Source organism: Antechinus flavipes, chromosome 4, assembly GCF_016432865.1.
Source record: "Antechinus flavipes isolate AdamAnt ecotype Samford, QLD, Australia chromosome 4, AdamAnt_v2, whole genome shotgun sequence".
In the NCBI taxonomy this organism is placed as follows: Eukaryota; Metazoa; Chordata; class Mammalia; order Dasyuromorphia; family Dasyuridae; genus Antechinus; species Antechinus flavipes.
Window position 1 is genome coordinate 376,562,649 of NC_067401.1, and position 25,556 is coordinate 376,588,204.

General features: G+C 34.3%; 1 protein-coding gene across 1 annotated transcript in view; it reads right to left on the bottom strand.

The window, feature by feature from the left end:
• HHAT (hedgehog acyltransferase) overlaps window positions 1–25,556 on the bottom strand; it is a 478,276-nt gene that overhangs the window by 203,241 nt on the left and 249,479 nt on the right. The gene's annotated exons all lie outside the window — the stretch shown is intronic.

Here is a 25,556-nt window from a genome sequence, read left to right on the forward strand (position 1 = left end):
GAGGCAAACAGGATTAAGTGACATGCTCAGGGTCACACAACTAGTAAGTATCTGAGGATAGATTGAATTCAGAAAGGCTAGTCTTTCTGACTCTAGGTCCAGAACTCTATATATTGCACCACCTAATTAATCCCTGTCCTTTGTTCTTAAATTGTGCTAAAATCTGCCCTACCCTTGAAACTTTTACACAAATGTTCTCAGATTTACCTTCTGGGGCTAATCAAAATAAATGGTTTTTTATTTGTTTGTTTGTTTGTTTGTTTATCTTCCAGGTGGGCAGTTGCTACTTTAAAAAAAACTCTCATTAACTCTGAAGTTTTCATCTCCTTTACTGACTAATTTCATTTTTGAAGGCTGCAATCAGAACATAATCAAGATTCCTGGCCATCACCTGTCTTATGACTGAAGGCCATTTAAGGGGAAAATACTTAAGAAATATGACCAAAAATGGCCCTTTGGAATGCCCCCAAATAGAAAGGTCCCCATTCATTCCTATCACCGGGATAACTTTTCAACATCACTATGCAAATGACATGGCATTTTTCTTCTAAAAGTACTTAAATGTTTTCCATCCTTTCCCTCTTCTTCCCCCCACCATATAGCTATTTAAAGTACACCTTTTCAATAAAGTATATGTTGGGAGAAGATGTAAGTTTTATCATAATTTGATAAGTTACACACACACATATAATTATATACACGCAGATGATTGGTTACTCAAGTTATTGGTTCATACATAAATTTATTTCTCACTCTAATACATATCCACTTCCTTCTCTACCAAACTGAAGAATATTCTCCATCTCTGCCTCTCTTTTCCATAGTTCTTCTGGAAGTAGGATGAGCATTTATACAGTGCCTACTATGTGCAGGCATATATTATCTTAACTGATCCTCATTAACAATACTTGTGCTTACATGTTTTTAATATCCCTATTTTAAATAGTTGAGAAAATTGAGAAAAACAGAGTTTAGTGATTTGCTCAGGGTTATACAAGTATTTGAATCTATATCTGAGCTCAGCACTTTTTGTATTACACTACCTAACTTCTTCTAAAAAATTTTACCTTTTTCTCTCTAGTTCTTAAGACATCCCTCAGCCCTAGATAGAAACAGCTCTCCATATGGATGAATCTCAGCTCAATAGGTACCCTGGATTCTATCCATAAACTAAGCTGAAATAAACTCCCCTTTACCCTAAAATATTTTCTTCTCAAAAATTTCAAGTTCCCTTACCCTTACACTACAGCTTCCAACATCTGACTCATAGGAACCTCTAGGCAGTTACCTGTCCTGGGCACTAAACTTCTGGGATACTATCTCTTTCAAGATCAATAGTAAAAGAAATGTTTGCTCCTGAGAGCCAGGTTACTCTGGCCCCAGTCAAAACACAATTGCTTTCAGATTGTGTAGTGTTGTATACAAAATTGTATAGTGGAATTTTCCCACCAATTGTGTGGTATAGTGGAATTTTCCCACCAATTGTGAGTTTGCTAGACAGAAAACTTAAGGAGCAAAACAGGTCAACTCCAAGTGGAGCTATGAATCAATCAGAGAGCTCTTTCTAATCATTGTCAGTGTCAGAGGGCAAATGAAGAGGAGTTGAGGTGGCAATAGGACAAAGGAACCAGACAGATTTTTCAACTCCTCTTGTGTTTGGAATTCAGAGCACAGCTTGGTTTGAAATATGAATCTGATATCAGATTTGTCTAGATTCTGACTTTATATGCTCCAAAACTAAAACAATATTTGGATATACACTGGTTTATATTTTCCATGTTTCCACTCCCCTCCACTATTGTGAGTAATAAATGATTTGTTCTATTCGATATGTAATAAAATTTTGTGTATAAAATTTACTTGTCCTATTAACTTACTTGGCAACTGTCTCATCTCCCAATATATTTCCACAATACTTGTTCTATATATATAAGGAAAACTACAACTTACAATACATAGGGCATGGTTTTATGTGAATTTTTTCATCCAATATATATTTTGGTCTAATTTATAGGTATGACCTATAGGAATTTCTACTCTGTGATCATCGACACTTCTTTATTATCCTTTAGGGACAATCTCAGAATCACAGGAATAGGAAATTAAATTCTAAAAATGGCTTTCAGTCATTGGACAAAATCCAGCCACTAAGTTAACAAACAGTAGTTCATTAAACCCTTGATGAGTCTAGAGTATGCATGTCAGAGATAAGAAGATGACCCCCTAAATCCAAAGAGGGTAGAATCAGGGAAGTTAGTAGAATGTAATATAATAAAAACACCATCTTGCATTTGTATAGATCTTTGCAAACTTTTTTAAGGCAGTTTTTTGTTGAATCTGTAGTCTCATAAAAACTTGGAGCTAAGTTGGGAAGAAATTATTGTTATTTTTCTAACAGGAAAACTGTGGCTTACATAACTTGAATGAGGATAAACAGCTAATTGATACTTGAGCTATGACTGAAACAAAGGACTTTTACTGTAAGGGAGGACTCTCTAGATAGCATTAATTGTATCATCTTATTAGATATCTTCCTCACTAATGAACATGCTGAGGAATTGGGAGTGATTTTCCCAACAGTATCTAAACAGTTGTTGGAGTGAATATTAAATTTTAATTGCTATTATGGGTCAACACCCAGCTCAGAAAGGGAAAAGCTGGAAGGTTCCAAAGTTTTGGAAGGGAATAAAATGATGAAGTGTTGGGTCATAAAGAATGAAATACAGTTCCATCTGTTGGAGATTGCCCTAATAAGTTATGCTATATGAATGTCATGAATCTTATTGTTCTATAAGAAACAAACAGCAGGATGACTTCAGAGAGACTTGGAGAGACTTACATGAACTGATGCTAAGTGAAGTGAGGAGAACCAGGAGATCATGGTAAACAGCAACAGCAAGATTATACAATGATCAATTCTGATGGACATGGCTCTTTTCAACAATGAGATGATTTAGACCAGTTCTAATGGTCTTGTGATGGAGAGAGCCATCTGTACCCAGAGAGAGGACTGTGGGAACTGAGTGAAGATCACAGTATAATATTTTCAGTCTTTTTGTTTGTTTACTTGCATTTTTTTCTCATTTCTTTTTGATCTGATTTTTCTTGTGCACCATGATAATAATGGAAATATATATGGAAGAATTGCACACATTTAATCTATACTGTCTTACTTGCTGTCTAGGGGAAAGAGTGGAGGAGAGAGAGAAAATATTTGGAACATAAAGTTTTGCAAGTATGAATGGTGAAAATTATCTATGCATATGTTTTGAAAATAAAAAGCTTTAATAAAAAAGATAAAAAAGAATAAACATGGGTATATCTATGTTGGAAAAAAGCCCCATGACTGGTTATGCAGAGGACATGGGAGACATAATACATATTTTTATTCTCTAATTTGCTGGTCATAAATCCCTTAGGTTTTTTTTTAATTTTATTTTATTTAATAATAACTTTGTATTGACAGAATCCATGCCAGGATAATTTTTACACGACATTATCCCTTGCAATCACTTATGTTTCGTTTTTTCTCCTCCCTCCCTCCTCCCCCCCCCCAGGATGGCAAGCAGTCCTATATATGTTAAATATGTTGCAGTATATCCTAGATACAATACATATTTGCAGAACCGAACAGTTCTCTTGTTGCACAGGGAGAATTGGATTCAGAAGGTAAAAATAACTCGGGAAGAAAATCAAAAATGCAAATAGTTCACATTCATTTCCCAGTATTCCTTCTTTGGGTGTAGCTGTTTCTGTCCATCATTTCTCCAATGAAACTCAGTTAAGTCTCTTTGTCAGAGAAATCCACTTCCATCAGAATACATCCTCATACAATATCGTTGTCGAAGTGTATAATGATCTCCTGGTTCTGCTCATCTCACTTAGCATCAGTCCATGTAGGTCTCTCCAAGCCTCTCTGTATTCATCCTGCTGGTCATTCCTTACAGAGCAATAATATTCCATAACATTCATATACCACAATTTACCCATCCATTCTCCAATTGATGGGCATCCATTCATTTTCCAGTTTCTAGCTACTACAAACAGGGCTGCTACAAACATTTTGGCACATACAGGTCCCCTTCCCTTTTTTAGTATCTCTTTGGGGTATAAGCCCAATAGAAACACTGCTGGATCAAAGGGTATGCACAGTTTGATAACTTTTTGGGCATAATTCCAGATCGCTCTCCAGAATGGCTGGATTCGTTCACAACTCCACCAACAATGCATCAGTGTCCCCGTTTTCCCGCATCCCCTCCAACATTCATCATTATTTTTTCCTGTCATCTTAGCCAATCTGACAGGTGTGTAGTGATATCTCAGAGTTGTCTTAATTTGCATTTCTCTGATCAATAGTGATTTGGAACACTCTTTCATGTGAGTGGTAATAGTTTCAATTTCTTCATCTGAAAATTGTCTGTTCATATCCTTTGACCATTTATCAATTGGAGAATGGCTTGATTTTTTATAAATTTGAGTCAGTTCTCTATATATTTTGGAAATGAGGCCTTTATCAGAACCTTTAATTGTAAAGATGTTTTCCCAGTTTGTTACTTCCCTACTAATCTTGTTTGCATTCGTTCTGTTTGTACAAAGGCTTTTTAATTTGATATAATCAAAATTTTCTATTTTGTGATTGGTAATGGTCTCTAGTTCATCTTTGGTCACAATCCCTTAGGTTTATGCCATGTTCCCTCAGAAAGTCTCAGTCACCATCAGGAGATCACTAGATTAGGATTTTCTTTCCACTTAACTATATCACTTTCACTTTGCTTTCATAGAGTCAACATCAAAGCAAAAAAAAAAAAAAAGACAATCATGTATTAAATTACTAATAAGTATCTGTCAATACATTGTATATTATGCCAACAAAACCAAACAAGCCAAATTCCCCATCACCTAAAAGCTTTTATTCTAAAACAGGTACAATAAATAAAGATCAATGAACTTTAAAATGGCAAATGATGAATTTTCTTCATGACAATCTTGTTTGTAAATTTGCTTGGAAAATTAAGAAAAAATATTTGTACAATTTTATGGTGTTTTTTTTCCCATACTACCACAAATCATCGCAAATAGGGTTGGGTATGAAAGTGTGTGCCGGGTGGCTAACAAGAGTTTAAGGAGTTCCATTTTATTATTAAAACTGTCACAAATTAAAGGTAATAAATGCCAGGAACATTGATTAAACAGCTACTGTGTACACAATGCCATGATATGTGCAAAAGATATTAAGACAAAAAATATGTAAATATCTTTGCCTTCAAGAAGTTTATATTCTAATTACAGGGCACACTTCATAGATTGATTGAAGAGAGGGAAAATGTTAGATTTGAAAGCTGGAAAACCGAAGTTTGAATCCTGCATGATCCTGGGGAAGGCATTTTAAAGTTTCTCACTTTCAACAGGGATAATAATAGTAAAACAGGGATAATAATAATAGGTTAAAGTAAACCAGGAATTTCCTCAAATCTCGTTTATGCTGTAAATTTGCTTGGATAATTAAGAAAAAATTATAAAATTATTTTTTCACACCATAATTATATGTCAGCAAATACCTCAACAGTATTCTCCCTTACCAAAATATGCAATTAATTAAAATTATTTGAAACAATGACAGATGATATAATATTCTATACATCTAGTCTGCCATCTCTCTAAAAGAAATTAGAATCTATTGCCACAGATATCATCTAGGAGCAACACTGGTCACTGCCTTTATCTGAATTCTATTGTATTTTAATATCTTCCTTTATACTAGCCTTATTTATGTATATGTGTATGTGTACATATACACATATACACACATACACACACACACACACACACAGTCATTCCCTTGGCCCTGCTTTCTTCGCTCCATTATCAGATCACTAAATTCTTCATATTCATCGTTTCTCATGGTGCAATAAAATCCCATCATATTTATATGCCAATTTTTAACCATTTCTTTTATGCATACATATTGTTTACAGCGTTTTTAATAAAATTTAAAAGTTAAAATAAAAAAATAAAAAAATAATATGCTTGTCTTCCCAAAGTACCTCTGTCATTGGATATTAGATGAAAAGGTTTTTTTTATTCTTTGCTACTCTTTTCACAGTCAGATATAAAGTAAAATACTCTTCACTATCTGCTCAAATTGTCACAAATTATGAACTGCCTGTGTTTTACTTGACCTACTGACTCTAAGCTATGGGATATCCCTTTCAGTACTTTTATTTCTAGTCATCCATTGAAGCAAATCCTCCTTCATATAAATAGGAACCTACTGGTTTTTAACACCATTCTCCTCAGTCCCCTCCACGAAATTACATAATTATAGAAGATTACATACCACAAATACATCTTCCCTCTAGCTAGAAATAATTCATTATGGTAGTATTGCCAATCCCCTTTCTGACCACCATAAACTGAAAGGACTATCAGCACCTTGTGATGCAGTGACACACAGCATCTCTTTTTACCTGGGCATTGCTGGGAATGGTACAAAACTTAGATAAGACAGTCACTATCCTCATGGAACTTACAGACTAATTAGGGGAGCAAGACACATATAAAAATAACTATAACATACAAACATAAGAAAATTGGTAGAATATGAGGCCTGGAGTCAAAAACATATGAGTTCAAATCAGACACTTTCTGGTTATGTGACATTGGGCAAATTACTTATATCTCATTGCCTCAGTTTCCTCATCTGTCAAATGAGCTAGAAGAGGAAGTGTAACAGTACTCCAGGATTTTTTGCCAAGAAAAACCCAAAAAGGTCATGAAGAGTCAGATATGAATGAAAAACTACTGAACTACAAAAATAATATGCAAAGTCATATAAGACATTAAATGCAAAACAAAATGCTATGTAAATGCCTAATAATAACATTTGACATTTGTACAATGTGTTAAGTTTATATAGGTTTTACATATACTATAGATGTAGTGACGCAGTACCTGACAGTTCTGAGCTAAGTTCTAGGGGTATAAAAACAAGCTCAAAGAAAGATGATCTCTGCTTATATTCTAATGGGGAAAGACAAGACATAAAGGGGACCTGGAAAAAACTCCTCAAATGGAGGATCCACAGAAGAAGTCATCAATCCAAGGTTAGCATAGTGTTGATTAGTATGAGAAGGTCTTTGGGAGAGAGATGCAGAGATAGTCTGTGCGTTCACGGGTTGGCCTTGGAACAACTGTCTATGAAGGATGTCTGAATCACATTGAAATAAATGAGAAAAGTGGGGTTACTTGTCCAGGGCCCCACAACCAGTAATTGTGAGATGTGGCATAAGAACACAGGTGTTACTTGACTCCAAGGTTCATATTCTATCTATTTACTTAACAAGGAGAGGAGAGGGGAGACTCCTTTTAGCTCTAGTATTTTGCCAGTATGAGTATCTTCTGGAAATGTTTATAAATCATTCTTATCTAGTCATTAAAACAGGATCTCTAGTAGGCAACCCTTTGTTAGCATGTTATTTCTTTTAAAATTATTCACTTCCTGCAACTTCTGTAAATATCCAATTAATGGGAATCAGAGAATGGACTTTGTGCTACAGGATAGGAAATAAACTACTGCCTTTGGAGCTTCAAAGATATGTCTACTAACATAGGCAGCCACTTTTGCAAGAATGTAAAATAAATCTTTTCTACATTCAAAACAAAAAAAATAAAAATTTTAAGTCAACTCTCATAAACTCAAACTTTAATCACCACTCATAAAAGTTAGCTATCTTTTTTTTAGGACCTATTTGCTTTCCAAAGAAGGGTCTATCTAGTTCTGCTACAAGACTAAATGAATCTCCCTAATAAAAGTTTTATCATCTATCCCTACTGGGATATGAGCTAATCAACCTTTTCTTATATGTGGTTATTTCAAGTCCATGGGCACAATATTTTCTTATGCTAGAACATTGCCATGTTAACCTATGATTATCTCCTGGAAGCTTCAGAAGAGAAACCCCCAAGCCTTTTATAAATGAAAAAGCAATTGGGTTCAAGATGATATTGATTTGTCTAAATAAAACACCAATGAAACAAAAATAGATTCAGGATTTTATTAATTTTCTGAACCAAAGATGGAAAAAACAAACAAAATAATCCCAAGGAAAATAATAACTAATGCACACGTTAAAGAGGGACACAAATTAAAATATACTTTTCAAATGCCATGAGCACCAAAAACAGAAAATGAATATAATTAATATGCCACTGTTGGGACTAAGGTTTAGTCCCTGAAAATCAGAGAGAGGTGGTCAGAGGAAATAAAATAAAGAAGGGGAGGAAAAGACTTTTCATGGACTATTTCATTTCATCCTCAACATAACCCTATGACACAAGTAGTACAAATATTTCAATTTTTATTTTACATATATAGGAACTGGCATCAAAGCTTAAGTGATTTCTGTCCAACCAAACAATATTCTATCCCCACCATGCTATCCTTTTTTTTCATATACTGTATAAGTTGGGGAACAAGTAGAAATTGTTGGATGAATGTAAATGATGAATTCCAAAGGAAATCAAATGTTCCATTTTATCCAATAGTTCTAATGCCTGCTACTTCCTACCTATCCTGCCATTAGAATGCTTTACAAGAAACAAAATGTATGAAATTGAATTTTAGCCTCTTTAATTTTACCTCTCACCTGTCCCTGTCATCATTTATCTTTTTTTTATTATAGCTTTTTATTTACAAGATATATGTATATATAATTTACAGGTAATTTTTCAGCATTGACAATTGCAAAACCTTTTGTTTCAATTTTTCCCCTCCTTCCTCCCACCCTCTTCCCTAGATAGCCCCCATGTTAAATATGTTAAAGTATATGTTAAATTCAATATATGTATACATGTCCATGCAGTCATTTTGCTGCACAGGAAGAATCAGACTTTGAAATAATACACAATTACCTTGCAAAGGAAATCAAAAATGCAGGTGGATAAAAAGAGAGGGATTGGGAATGCTATGTAGTGGTTCAAACTCATTTCCCAGAGTTCTTTCACTGGGTGTAGCTGGTTCTCTTAATTATTGAACAAATGGAACTGATTTAGTTCATCTCATTGGGGGAGATGGCCCCGTCCATCAGAATTGATCATCATATAGTATTGTTATTGAAATATATAATGATCTCCTGGTCCTGCTCATTTCACTCAGCATCAGTTCATGTAAGTCGCTCCAAGCCTTTCTGAAATCATCCTGCTGGTCATTTCTTACAGAACAATAATATTCCATAACATTCATATACCACAATTTACTCAGCCATTCTCCAATTGATGGGCATCTATTCAGTTTCCAGTTTCTAGCCACTACAAACAGGGCTGCCACAAACATTCTTGCACATTCAGGTCCCTTTCCCTTCTTTAGTATCTCTTTGGGGTATAAGCCCAGTAGTAACACTGGTAGGTCAAAGGGCATGCACAGTTTGATAACTTTTTGAGTATAGTTTCAAATCGTTCTCCAGAATGGCTGCATGTATTCACAATTCCACCAACAATGGATAAGTGTCCCAGTTTTCCCATATCCCCTCCAACATTCAAACATTATCTTTTCCTGTCATCCTAGCCAATCTGCCTTCATCATTTCTCACTTCCCTTTTCTCCAATCCTTTTCTCTCAGTTAATATTAATATCAGAGTGAAATAAACTACAAAACAGGGTGAAGAAAAAGAAGAGAGAAAAACCTAACAATCCCTAAACATGTAGATTGCTTCCAGATCATCAGCCCTTGAATTAAATATTGAAAAATCCATTTTGCAAGTAAAGATTCATTCAGTGGTTTTAGAACTCCCAACATTTCCCAATTGCATTTTATTCTGCTTCAGGACATACTCTGGATTTTTGCTGCTGCTTTAATTATTATACATCTGCTGTAGACCACCTGATCTAAAGGAAGAAATGAATGATGAGTTTGGAGATGACATAACATATGTAGCACAGAGCTATGTGACAGGAATGACAAAGGCTTAAATTTTTTTTACAGTTATAAGTAGAACTTCACAAATCATTCTTGTTGAGCAATCGTACAAGGTAATTATCAGTATTATATAGACATCTTCAAGTTATACAGTGAGAGTGAGAGACTGATGAGTATGGGAGCTAATAATGTTAGATTCATATAGCTCTTAGAGCATCTGCAAACAAATATGTGACATTATATTTGTTTTTCATTAATTCTCGGAGATCTATTAATATTCTTCTTAAATTAGAGTGCTCAGAGTTTAAATATAACACTCCAAATGAGATATGAAAAAGACTAAGCACAATGTGATGTTACCACTTCTTTCCATCTTTCATCATAGTCTAAATTCACATTAGCCACCAAAATTTAAATTTATTTACTGTGATTTCTACTGAAAGGTCACCAAAAACAGCTGTTTCTCTATATAATTATATTTCAAATGCAAAAAGGAAGATGTTATCTCTGAGATTTTTTTCTTTTTTATGCTACCTTGTTTTACTTTTGAGAGAACTCATTTGGGTTAGAATATGGGGGCTCAAATTCTAGGTCTGCCCTTTTGTATGTGAAGCCAATTTACTTACCTTGCCTGGGATTCAGTTTTCTCATGTGTAAAATGAGAAAGTTGAACTAGAGAGCCTCTAACATCCTGTTCCATCTCTGAATCTATGATCTCATGATTGTAAAAGGACTAGGAGTCCTAAAGAAAACAAGGTGGGAGTTGGATCATAAAATATAACTAGAAAGGTCTTTATATCATTTAGTCCAATCTTTGTGAGAAATGATTGTTGTAATGTCCTTAGCACAATGCCTGACACATAGTAAACTCTATATAACTACTTACTACTACTTCTATTACTACTACCACCACCTTTCCTGTCATTATCATCATTATTATATTATATTTTATAAATTAAAAACCTGAGGCTTAGGCAGATAAAATAATGTACCTAAGATCATACAAGTCAAAACTAAAGAGCCAAAATTAAAACTGAGGTATTTTTATTCCAGTATAGAGGTATAAGGGGAACAATTCCCTCCAAAGTTTTTTACTCTACAAACTATAAATCATATATTCAGCTGGTGATCTATTATAACCAGAGAAGCCTAGTCAGCTACTTTTGAGAATGGATAGCTATTCCCCATCTTTGGATTTTTCTTATTCTATGGAATAGATTGATTTTTTTTATGGAAAAATGGATTTCTAATAAGTTTTCTGGCTCTGGAATGCAGCCAACTAGCCTTCAAATGTGAGACTTAGCTTACACTAACTCTACCAGGTTGGATGCATATAAAGAAGAGATGACAGCATGATTCCCAAATCACTGAAGAGGACAGGATTTATCTCATCTGACAACACAAACAAGGATCATACAAGCAAAGGAATGGTTCTGAAATACAAAGTACATTCAACAGATCTGCCCTGCCTGTGGTTATAATAAAAAGGAATGTGATTTGTTTGAACTAAAGCTGTTGACTGCAAGTCTTATTGTCTGAATAAAATAACCCTTAAATATTTTAGAAGAAATCAGAAAAAGAACAATAGAGTTAGTGATGTGGTTGGTGCTCATTAAGACTCCTAAACCTATTACTCAAGAATGGAGAATTCAAACATCTGAGACAGTCATTCTGACAAGTTTTTCTTCTGATCTATAGTTTTGTGCTCGATACATGTATGGCCAGAAGCTAGGTAGGCTTGGCAAACTATACTAGAGCAGTTCAGAGTAAAAAGGATTTGATTGCTATGGTATTTAATCACTATGTTGTTCAGTAGTGTCTAACTCTTCATGACCCCACTGGGGTATTTCTGGCAGAGATATTGGAATAGTTTGCCATTTCCTTCTCTAGGTTATTTTATTTTATCTTATTTTTTTATATTTTATTTTATTTTATTTAATAATAATTTTATATTGACAGAATCTATGCCAGAGTAATTTTTTTACAACATTATCCCTTGCACTCGCTTCTGTTCCGATTTTTCCCCTCCCTCCTTCCACCCCCTCCCCTAGATGGCAAGCAGTCCTATATGTGTTAGATATGTTGCAGTATATCTCTAGGTTATTTTACAAAGAGGAACTGAGGCAAAGAGGGTTAAATGATTTTCCCCAATATCACATAGCTAGTAAATGTTTCAGGCTGGTTTTGAACCCAAGAAAATGAGTCTTACTGACTCCAAACTCAGCATTATATCCATTGCACCTTTTAGCTGCTCTGAAAAGTATCTAATGACTATAAGAAGTAAGCTGAAGTCCAGTAATAGTAATAGGAATAGTTTATATTTACTTAGTACTTTATGGTTTAAAAATTCACATTCATTAGTATTCAATATTCATTTTAAAAGCAGGGAATAAACACAGTGTATACAGAGTATTTTGTCAAGAGCTGGAATAGAAACAAAATTTGTCTGTCTCTGACTTCGTGAAATTTACAGTACAAGAAGACATGATGCAAACATAGAAAACTTTACACAACTGGGTCTTTGATCTTAGCAGTATGGATCACAATCCATCCATAACTCTCCATCTTCTATGATCTTTCCTTCAGGAAATCTAGGCCTTTTTAAAAATTCTGAGCCCAACTCATTTTACATTTGTGGTGTGGTGAGGTTAGTAAGAGCAGGAAAGAAAAGTAATCAATTCTCTTTGATTTATTCAGTTTCTTCTATCAGCTTTGAGAAAGAAGATTCATGATTCCAACCACTCCAACAGAAAGACTCTGGAAAGAAGCCAGCATGAGAAGAGCTACCATATCTATTATGTCCCTAGTCCAAGACTTCTGTATTAGAGACTTCAGGGAATTTTCCACTTTTGTTATGACTATTTCTCTTGATTGACTTAAGATATCTTGCTCTTAATGTTGTTTATCTTTGCTGTTTTAGTGCAAAAAGAACCTCCTTTGTTGATTGTTTAATGATGGCAAGAACTTCATTTAGTTTCAACTTCTAACTTGAACTAAGGAGATATTGGCCACCTCTATAATGTCCTTAATGGTTCTCTTCCAACAAAGTATCTTTCACTAATACATCAAAATCATTCAAGATTTCTTGGAAAATCTAACAACAGAAAATCAAATGTAAAGATGTCATTCTTTCAGATTTAGCGAATTTTCAGCTTTAAGGGCAGCATTCCACACAAACTGTATTTGCAAGTTTAAAGAGAGCATCTTTTCTATGCAACACAAAGATTACATTTTCATTTAGAAGTGGATGCATCCCTTTCAGATGTTAGTGCCTTATCCTATGCTTCATAAAATTTGTAAGATCTTGAGAAATTTATTGATACATGAAAAGATGAACCAGACCGGTGATCATGCACCCAGGGTATAGATTCTAGCTCTATCTTTTCCAAGATAGAAAAAAATGGACAAACAACAGCAACATCATTTACCCATCATTCATTTGTAAGTCCACAAGAGAAACTGAGATTAGTGCTTAAAAAACTGGAAACCCTTAACACAAGACCAAATAGACTTTTGACACTATGTATGTGAGACTTTAAGAAAATGACTCACTTTCCCTGGACCTCAATTTCCTCAAGTTCAAAATTAAACATCTGGCTCTGATGGCCTCTGAGGTTTATTCTTGTTCTAAATTTATGATCTCATGATGGAATATAGGGGTCTTCCCCACTAGAGTTCAAATTGTTTGAAAACAGGGACTATAATATTTTTCACATTTTTGCTTGCAGTGTTCAGCAAAGTGGGCACTTAATGTTTTTGTATTCATTCATCCTTAAATATATAATTCAAGATTACCAAGGGGAAAAGAAAAGCAATGAAACAAATCTTTAGAGAATACCCACTTTAAGTAAGGAGAGGGACATAGCAGGAAAGCTAGGTGGCACAGTGGGTACAGTGTTGGGCCCATGGACAAGAAAACTCATCTTCCTGAATTCAAATCTAGCCTCAAACATACTTACAAGCTGGGGGACCCTGGTTAAGTCACTTAATTCTGTTTGCTGGAGAAGGAAATGGCAAGTAACTCCAGGATCTTTGCCAATAAACCCTAAGTGGAGCCACAAAGAGTTGGACAAAACTGAAAAAAGACTGATCAGTAATAAAAGAAGGAAACAGCAATTACCAAACACCTATTATGTTCTGGGTATAGTGCTATGCACTTAACAATTATTTCATTTGATACTCACAACAAACCTGAGAGGTAGTTGCTATTATGACCCCCATTTTACAGTTGAAGAAATCGAGGCAAATAGTGAGTACAAAATCACACAGTTAGCAAATGTCTGAGGCCACATTTTAACTCATGTCTTGTTGATTTCGGATACCAGGAAAGAAGAAACAGGAGAAGCCATACAGGTGGAAGATGGTGTTATTAAAGCTAAGGAAGTAAGCAAAAAAATCCAGAAACCAGAAGGGTAAAAGAGGACCCAGCTTTTAAAAAGTCTTTGGTCACCTTTGAGAGAGAGAGAATTGTGACATGATGGAGAAAGTGAAAGCCCTACTTCAAAAAATTGAGAAAATAATGAGAAAGAAAAGGCATTGGATGTCAATGACTTCTCCTGTGTTGGGCAATATAGAAAAGAAAGAGGAAGGACAAAAGCTGAAAGGTTAGTGGAAGTTTTTGTTAGAATTAGACCATAATGGCAAATAGAGAGGAAGGAGACCATAGCAAAGGATAGATTGAAAAACCAGGAAACGATGGAGATAACTCATGTCAGTTCATAGGATCAGTGGTACAGAGTGAGACACAGAAGCCCAGACAAGTGAAGTGATTTGCCCAAGATAACAAAGGCAATTAGGAGCAGAGCTGAGAGATGGAGTATTATTAGACTTACATAACAGATAAGGAAACCGAGACTGAGAGGCTTGTGATAGCTTTATTTTAATACTAGATATGTGACTCAAGGCAAGCCATTTAACCTCTCAGTAACTCACACAATTCCCTTAAGATGATTAAATCATAGATAAGGTGCCACTCTGCATAGTAGAACAATTTTGGAGAAGGAAATGGCAAGACATTATAGTATCTCTGCCAAGAAAATCCCAAATGGGGTCATAAAGAGTCAGACATGTCTGAAAATGACTAAATCACCCCCAGAAGAAACTCCTCATTGATATATTGTATATAATAAAATCATAGATCTAATTGAATTTTTTTAAAGTCTGGGATGAGAAGATTTGACAAAACAGCTCTTAGCAGCACATTATCTCTGATAAAGATCTGATATACAGAACATATAGGGAATTGATAAAAGTATAGAGTGTCCCAAAAGTTTTAGTGTCATTTTAAGTTATTAAAACAGATGAGAAAAAAAAGATGAGGACTTTTGGAACATCTTTAGATAGATCAAAAGTCATTCTTCAATAGACAAGTGTACAAATTATAGGAACAGGCAGTTTCCAGAATAAGAAATACCTCTCCTTTTTCATATAATTGATCATGGTTCTCTGTTGGCTACTATAAAGAGACATAATTGCCTTTAAAAATTAATTCTTTTGTGGTGGCAAAGAATTAGGAATTAAAAGGATGACTAGCTAAACAAGCCAAATGAAGGGAGCAGAACTAGTATAATACTGCACATAGTAACTGCAGCATTGCACAATGATGAACTATAACTGATTTATAATAAAAAATAAAAAAGTCAATTATATAATAATTGTTATATTTATATTACATATAATATATGATTTTATATAATAATTATATAATAATCCAAGCCAGTTCTGAAAGATTCATGATGGAAAATGCCATACTTATCCAGAGAAAGAACTATGCAAATCAAAGCATACTATTTTCACTTTTTTGTTGTGTTTGTCTTTGTTTCTCATAGTTTTTTCCCTTTAGTTATGATTTATGATTCATAACACAACTAATGTGGAAATATGTTTAACATGATTGTACATGTATAATCTGTATCAGATTACGTGCTATTTTATATATGAATGAAGTAAAGGAGAAAGGAAGAAAAATTTGAAACTCAAAATCCTGCAAAAAAAATGAGTGTTGCAAAATATCTTTACTTGTAATTGTAAAAGTAAAACAAAATAAAATTTAAAAAATTAACTCTTCAATTGAGAAATGGCCAATGGACACGAACAGGCAGTTTTCAGAAGAAGAAATCAAAGTTATCTATAGTCACACAAAAAATGCTCTAAATCATTATTGACTCTGTTGGTATGGTTCCAGAAGGTCACTCCTTGCTCCTTGAGTCATGGATGCTGGGCTGACTATCAAGACAAAGATTCTGGGACAATCAAGTACCCTCTAGACTCTGATACATGAACATACTGAAAATGGGTGGGCAACTTGCAAAACCAATAAGGTTGGGGGCAGAGGCACTGCTTCTTTTCATCTAAAGTAAACAAGAATAAACAAAAAGTTAAATAAAGGGCCAAGATCTGTTTCTTGAGCCACCTTGCCTCAGGAGAATGTCCTATGACCTTTCTTCTAACATCATGATCTTTCACAGAACACGATTAACCAAAGAATGTACCAAAAAAGCAAGAGTAAACTGATACATGAATTTTTCTGAGGTTCTCTAAAGAATCAATTTTATTTTATTCCATTTATATGTATTCAATATTTTATTTTTTCTAATTACATAGAAAAACAACTATTAACTTTCATATAAAAAATACTGAGTTTCAAATTCTTTTCAAAAGCAGCACAAAGCTCCAATCCTTTGATTGGCTATCTATTTTTTTTCTGTGCCTCTCTCAGCAGACATAGATTCTTGGATTTAGTTCATTCTTTAATTTGTTTCTAATAGATTTATTACAGAACTTCAGAGAACTGGATTTTTTTTTTCTATATGGTCTATTGTCTGAATAAGAACTGGGTATTTACTGAGGTTTATACCTTAAGTAAGTACAATCAAATTCTGAAAAGAAAAAAAATCCTCTCCCTTTCTTACTCTCCTCTCCCCTCATTGAGAAGATAGGCAATTTGATATTGCAAATTGTTTTACAGTCATGCATATTAGTCATGTTGTGAAAGAACACAGAAAAAAAAAACAAAAAAGAAAGTAAAAAAATAGTATGCTTTAATCTGTATGCATACTCATCTAGTAGTCATACCACATCTCTATATGAATTTGATGGGACTGACGCTATATAGGAAATGAACTAAGTTTTGAGTATACTTCCTCTAGACAGTAAGAGTGACTATTGAAGAGGAGAGTATGACTACAAGATATCAGGGCAATGATCTATATTTTGTTCTTCCTCTATATGTGAAGTGAATATATCTTTGTAAGAACTTCAAAAAAAAGGAAAATAAAATGCATTAAATGATGGAATTCAGGCTATTCAGAAGAATTTCTGATGACAATAGAAAAAAGCCAGACTCAAAAAAAAAAAGAAAAAAAAAGAAAAGAAAAGAAAAAGAAAAAAGCCAGACTCTGTGAGATGAGCAGAACAGCTTAAGGTGACTATAAATTTCACAATAAATGGGGACAGCACATATTTCTGAATTAGATTATCACATGATGAAGACAGCCCACTCTGTAAAACTATAGTCAGCAATGCCAAAAGAGCTAGAATAATATCTGAATCAAATACATTAGTCAATACAAATCAATCAAAGATTATGTACTTTCCCTCATAAAGTAAATACATCATGAATACCAGAAAGGAAGTCCATGCTGCAGACATGACAGCCTGCCCAATTCCTTTAGATTCAGGATGCTAGCTGTGTGTTGAACATACCAAACATCATTATTTATTTATCTCTATGGTTCTAGTATTTTTTTAAAAATAAAACAATTTGTTAGTATTTTTGTTTTCATTTACTATTTGGGGAGAAGGAAGACATATTCATTTGCAAAAATATCTGTATTAGCAGATGCTATATGCTATAGGATTTAAAGATTTAAGGATATACTATAGGATTTAAGATCCTATCATTTTCTCACCTCCTAAAATAGGGTTCTGCTTCAGTAAGCCAAGCACAGCCTTGGTATTAGTTAAAAAAAACAAAAAACACAGAGGACAATAAAATCATAGAATTCCAGAACTGGAAAGGGATCTTAAAAGTCATCTAATCCAAATTCTTTATTGCACACAGATGGAGAAATTAAAGCTAAGAACGAAAGTGGAAAATCCAAAGTCATGGAGCTTTTAAGTGACACCTACGTGGCAAAATAGAAGGGAAAAACTGATTCTAGAAATAGGAAGAACTAAGTTCAAATCTGATCCCAGACTCTTACTAGCTATTTGACCCTAGATGCTGAATTAGTATTAGATAAAGGCAGTAAAAAGAACAATTTTTATCTTATACGAGAGAAGGGAGATGGAAGGAAAGAAAGGAAGGAGGGAGGGAAGGAGGGAAAATAACAAAATTAAGGGAAAAAAAAAGAAGGAAGGAAGTATCTTGTCAATTTTACCATCACACGATCCCCTCAAGCACTTGGCATAGTACCAGGCACAAACTAGGTGTTTGATAAATGCTTGTCTGCTTCCCCCTTCCTAAAGCAGGCATTTAACTATGACATCATTTTGTTTATGACCCTTCAGTGGCTTTTAAAATAAAATGCAAACTCTTATGTCTAACATTTATTTAAAGACCTCCACAATCTGCCTCTAACTTAAATTTCTAAGTAGATACTCCTCATCACATCCCCTATGTTTCAGTCAAAATAGTCTGCTTATTGATCCCCCTTGAAAATAATCAATCTCCCATCTCTTTGCCTTTGAATAGATTATCCCACATGCTTAGATAAACTCCCTTCTATTTTTTGTCTCGTAGAAATCAGGCTTCTTTCAAAGTTCAGCTCAAATATCATCTTCTTAAAGAAATCTAATTATCCCGGTTGCTAACTTCAATGCCTTACCTCTAAAATTTTCTTTGACATATTTTAAATTTAGCATGCTTTATAGACTGTATTTTCTTCTAAAAAATATAATCTCCTTGAGGGAAAGGATTGTTTTATTTTTGTCCTTGTTTTTCAAGCAACTGGTCAATGAGAAGGATTTATACTATGTGCTCAATTAGTTGCATTGGGGTAAGAGAATATATTTTAATAGTGTAAAATTCTGTGATTCCATCATTGTGACTACTCCATCCATCCACAGAGATTGAAATCCTCTTCTACCTTAGAAAATCATAGAATCACAGAGTAAAATATAGAAAGCATGTTTCAGATATCTCAGTCTACTTTCCTAATTTTGCAAATAAGAAAACTAAGGCCCAGAGAAGTGAAATGACTTACTTGCTCAATATCACAAAAATACAAAAAGTACCATAGCAAGAATTTTAATCTGGTTTACAATTTGAAATTCATTTGGTTTTCTACCATACTATGCTTAGTCTCATTTTCATAAATTGATATGACTAAAAAAAGATTAAATATTTGATGACCATTCTTCTATTAATAAGCCATCAATATTTAGCTAGGCTTCAATTACAAGCACATAATGTATACACAAGTCAGTGTCACAAGACTTTCTGTTTTGATAGAAATTTCTACAACTTTGTTCAACTGGAGTTGCCTTTGAAAACCCAAGGTAACACTACTTTTAGAAGAGGCACAAGGGGAAAGATTTGGGGAAAGAACAGAACATAAATAATCTAATAGAAAAACACTAAGCAAAATGGAATAATATCTATTACCAAGGATTTGTTGATGGCTATTATTCAGGACTATACCAAGCTGTGGTAGTCACGCAAAAATTACATAACTAAGTTGGGAATCCTTGGTTAGTCAATATGAATCAATACTATAAATCAGTGATAGACATATAAACTAAGACATAAGAACTAAAGGAAGTTGGAGTTTAGTTAGTTTAATAAGGGATACTGTAATTAGGTAAAGCTTCACAAGGATATATTGCATCCACTTCTGCAAAATGAATTAAACTAGAGGTTTACCAAAATCCCTTTCAAACATAATATTCTATGTTTATGTTATAATAATCTTAGATGATGAGTTTAGATTACGGTGATATTTTATAACTATTGGCCCAAAGCAAACTTATGCCAGTCTATAAACTTTCTTATCAAAAGTAATCACTTCACAAAATATGTTCATCTCCTTATCATCACATATTTTTCTCTATATTTAATCCCTTCTCTCTTTCTTTCTAGTTCTTGAACTGCAGTCCAAGCTGCCAAAAGGCGTCTCTCTGAAAAGTGAAGCTGTCCAAGGTACAAAATGGCATCTAAGGAATAGTGACAGTGAGAATGTAGTGACAGAGGTATCAACCAGTAGTGGCAATTATCCCCAAGTCAACAAGTGGCAAAGAAACTAAACTTTGGAAAACATCAATAGAGGAGTTGAGGAAGGAAATAGAAAAAAAAAGGGCATGATAAGTTGTCAGAAGAGGACCAGGAGAATATGTGATATGATAGAATCAGAGAACAATACTTCATTATAGGAATGAATAAAACTTCTTCTTAGTGAACCTCTTTGCAGCCTATAGAAGGTTACTACCATATTTCATCATCATCAAGTGCCTTAGAGTTATTATTTACAAGTATAATTACCCTTAACACAACAAACAAACATAAACAATGGGAAAATAGATAATAGTTTAAGGCTATTGTTACACCACAAAGAATTGCTTTCAAAGAAATAGGGGGCAAAAAATCTTGCGAAGGTACAATTTCAAAGCCATTGATATATAAGCATAGGTAGCCAAATACTGTTCCTAAACTTTTTTGTAGTGAAATTCCAATCCCTTAGTCTGCACCCTTTTCTAATGAGTCAGTTCCTCCTCCTAATTAGCAAGACTTTACTTCATAAACTCCTACATTTCTGTGGTACCAAGCTAGATGTTGTCCAGAGCATGAGATTCAGACCTTGGCCAAAAGGGGTTTATAGACCTTAGATTAAAAATTCCTGGTTCTGATTCATCAGACCTGAACAAAAATTCCTTCTATAACACTGGAAAAATAATCTAATCTCTCTGGAACATAAAATAAGGGTATTAGACTAGATGGCCTTTCCTATTCTGGGGATTCTTTCAGGACATGATCAATGAATTCGTTCTATTTTTATTTTGTCCTCTTGTTTTAATATACTTGGACAATATTCCTTCATGATTTCTTTAAATATGATAGCAAGGTTATTTTTTTTTCTTATGGCTTTCAGGTAGTCTAATGACTCAATCATCTTGCCTTGATCTGTTTTCCAGGTCAGTTGTTTTTGACACAATATACCTTACATTTTCTTTTCTTTTTTCAATCTTCTAATATTTCTTAATATTAAAATTTGCTCTGATTTATCTATTAAACTTTGTTTCAATATTTCTTGTTGCCTCGTGAAGTCATTAACTTCTGTTTGGTTCATTTTAATTTCAGGAATATCATTGCTTGAGTAAGTTTTATTGCTTTTTATGCTAACTTTTCCTCTTAATTTCCCTATTTCTATTGTGCCACTGACATACTCCCAGTCAACAGACATAATCTAAATGCCATTCTTATTGCAGAGTGCTTTGCTGGTAACCAATAAATATTAAAAGACTTAAGCAGAAGGCCTCTAGCACAATGTATAGATTTTATGGGAGGACATGGACAAAAGTCATGTGGAATGAGATGACTACATTATTGAAGTCTATATTATTGAAAAAAGTATCCATATGAGTGAAGTGTGATGTCCATTGACATAGAGTGGATAATGGGGAGCCACTCATGCTTTTTGAGCTGGGGAGAAACACAATGAGACCTGTGAATTTAATATGTCATTTTGGTAATGATGTTAAAAATAGGTTAAAGAAGGAAGACACCAGCAATAGAAAAATTATTTAGGAGGTTCTTACATTAGTGTAGTGTAATGTAAACTAAGATGGGCAGAGCACTTAATATTGTGTATCCCTTTTATTATTCCTGTCATCCACTATTCTATCACTCAATAAAGCAGTGACTCTCGAATGGTCACAGTAGAAAATACAAACTCTTTAACCTGGAATTCAATTTATAATCTGAATTAAATTTTCCATTTTTAAGACATCTAAAATAGAATTTATCATCATTTACCCCAAAATCTTTTCATTCCCAAACATATCTCTGTTTCTGTCGATGGTACCAGCATCCCCCAATCACATAGGTCCATAAATTCTATGTCATCTTCAACTCCTCACTTTCACCCATACCACATATCCAATTACTTGCCAAATCTTGTCATTTCTACATCAAATTCTCTCTTCTATCCCCATTTCATCCTGTCTTCTCCCATCTTTGTGAATTTCCAAAGGTGATTTCCCTCATGTCTAGAACAAATTCCTTCCATTTCCTTGCCTTTTCTTTCTTCAGTCCATAAACTCTTCCTTGACCCTTATTCCTTTCTAGCATCAATTAACTTTCTCTTCTCAAATCACTTGTAACTAGAACTTTGGCCTTTGGTACTTATCACAGTCCACCTTGTATCACCAAAAACATATTTCTATTCCCCTATTAAACTGCAAGTACTTCCAGAGAAAGAACATTTTCATCTTTGCATTCCCAGAACAATCTATCACACAAAGAAGATATTTAATAGAATCAACTCAATAGGAATTTTGCATTCTAATGAAAGGAATAAGAAAATGTGCAAAAAAACTATAATATAAATAGAGTATACTATAAATGAAAATAGAAGGTAGTGTGTCTTCAATACTGAAGGTCTTAAAGCAGAGGTTATATCAGAATCCCGTTCAGGTGTGTATTAGGCAGACAAACTCTGAAGACACTTTGATTTCTGAAATTCTGTGATTTTGTAGAAGTATCAAAATGTGATATGGATTCAAGAAAGAATACATCCAATTAAGGGTGGGGTAGGGATCTGAATCATGAAAGGCTTCATGAAGAAGGTGACATTTGAACTCTGTCTTGAAGGAGAGGAAGAATTTCATAGGGCAAAGATGAGAGAAGAGTCACTGAAAGTAAAGAAAGTAGTGTGCACAAAGGCAGAAAAGCCTTAGGCATGTATGGGGAACAAAGAATAGTCCAGTTTGGCTGTAAGATAAGATACATGCAGGAAAGTAGTATATGTCAGGGAAAAGTGGATTAAGAGCAAAATATGGATCCTTAGCACTTTTTTATTCTCATCATTACCTGTAATCACTACCATTTTTCCAAATCCATCATTCATATTCCAGTTTTACTTTTCTCCACCTAAAGACAATATTGTTTGGAAAGAGGCATGTTTCTGACTGTCCTAATGGTGGGGGTGGGGGGACTGTTCATATATGAACCCCATTCTGCAATGAGTCTGATTTTATAAGAGAAATTATTTCAACATTCAAGTAAGGAAAAAAACAAGTAACACCAGTTTTCCTTATTTCAGAGTTCAGTAACTGATGGCTTTTATCAACCCAGCAGCTGTTTTGTTATTAAAAAACCTGTTCCTATTCCAGAAGCTCAGAGACATCCCAGACCTTGGGAAGTCCCTGAGCCAACTCAGAGAATAAGAACAGAAGTTCGTACAAGAAACAAACAGCCCTCTCTCTATCCCTTCTATCATAAAAATAAAACCATGTTTCAAAAGAGAGAATTCAAATATAAGTGTAAAGGTTGGTAGTAGTTCCCATTTTTACCATATCAAACTTGTCTCCATGCAGGATCTGTTTGCTCAATGGGAGGTATTTGTATTCTAAACAATACACTCACTTCAGAAATCTCCTCAAACAGTTCCAAGGGCCCAAGACCAAATGTGGTGGTCTGTTCCCTGAACTTTGTACTTCCATTGCCCATGCCAGAATCCCTAGACAATGACCTCCTTGGCAAACAGTAATTTGCCCTAAGCATAAACATTATCAATACCTAAGGAAAGATTTAGACCAGCCCAACTCTCATTATAACACAAGAAATGTTAGTTTTCCTTTTCTGAGGTGTAGAAGTAAGGTAGGCAAATCACCCTGACTAAAGCAGGCCAGGCAAATTCTAGGAAGAGGATGCAAGGAATGAGCTCCCACAATATCAAGAAGCTTCTTTAGAGTGAAGCCTATTGAGGTCAGATAAAGGAGGAGATTCTGAAAATGAAAATAGATAGGCATACTTTACCCTCATCACTAGTAAGTACACAGTCAGAGAAAACTGCAACAGTGAAGTAAATAAGAGAAATGCTACAGGAGGTGGTGTGCAGGTTTAGGAAGCACTGATGTTAAAAACTTTTCTAAAATTTATTTTTAAAAAGTTTGTGGTTTTCCATTCAATGTTAACACTAATAAATCTTTTGCCCAGAGAAACAAGATAGAATTATCTTGGAATTATGAATTTAGTCAGAGGATCTAGATTCAAATCCTGGCTTTGCTACTTACAAGTTGTATTGCCATAGACTCTAGAACATCTATTTTATGTTTCTGAGACCATTTCCTTACTTTTAAATAAGAGAATTAAATTAGAGAATGTCTAAATTCCTTTCTCACTCTAAATCCTATAATTTACTATATTTTGTATAGTGATTTGTAAATTTTCAAAATCTAAGCTCCTCACCAGTGTCTTGTTTTAGAATTCCTCTCTTCGAGATATAGCATGAGCACCAACTTCTAAATGAATGCTCTTCTGATTCCTATTAATAGGACAGGGCCTGCCCTTCTTCCCTCTGTTATGCCACAGTTCTCGTTTAATGTCCTGACCCAGTTTCCCTAATTGTCCTATTCTATCTCAGGTTATAACCATTCCCTCTTAATGTTAGGATAAAGGTCTTACATCTTAAACTTTAAGCTATAATCATTCCCTCTTAATGTTTGATGGGATAAAGGGTCTTTATCCATTGTAGACATCATTAGAGTATCAGGAGCCTCTCTGGGACCTCCCTTCATTATGTCATCCTCATCCTAAGTGCCTCCCCCATTAGGTTATCCCCATCCAGGTATCTCCCCCATTATGTCATCGTTCTTGTTACCCTATAAAAGAATCTTGTATCTTGACATTCACTGCTGGATTCTTTGAGACAATAGTCTCATTCAGCCCTGGGACCAAACCATGGATCCATTTGGTCCCAGTAAATCTCTCCCATTTAATAAATTATTAAATTGTTCTCTAATCTCTATCCTGCCCCAGTTTCTCTGGCATTATACCTCCCAAAATATCTTTTATTTAATCTACTTGTATTTATTCTGCTTATATTTATTCTGTACATATTTCCATAAATGCTTGTTGCCATTCTTATTAGAACATATATTTTTTTGTAAATAATAATTATTTCATTCATTTTATTTGCAGAGCTATCACAGTTTCTGGCACATGAGTGCTTAATAAATATTTGTTGATTTATTGACTGATTAGATGAACGTGTACATACTTGAGGCCAACCTGACCAAGATAATTTTATACTTATTATTAATATTTTAATATTCCTAGATAAGGAAATAGAAATTGAGCAGATGGCCATCAGTTGGCGAATGGCTGAATAAGTTATGGTATATGAATATAAGGGAATACTATTGCTCTATAAAAAATTGAAGTAAACTGAGATCTTTTGGGGGTCCCAGATCCCCTTCTGGGGAGCTCCCAGAATCTGGGAAAAGCATGTCTTTCCCAGACAACACCCAGTTATCTGGCCAGAGATGTAGTTGCACCCTTTATTGAGTTGAAGATTAGTCTGGGACCACTCCCGATAGCTGGGACTCCCAAGATAAGTGATCTCTTTTCTATTGGAGATCTAAGTCCAGGGCATTGACTACATTGAAAGAATCTCATTTAATTGGAATTAATGGAAAGTGCCAT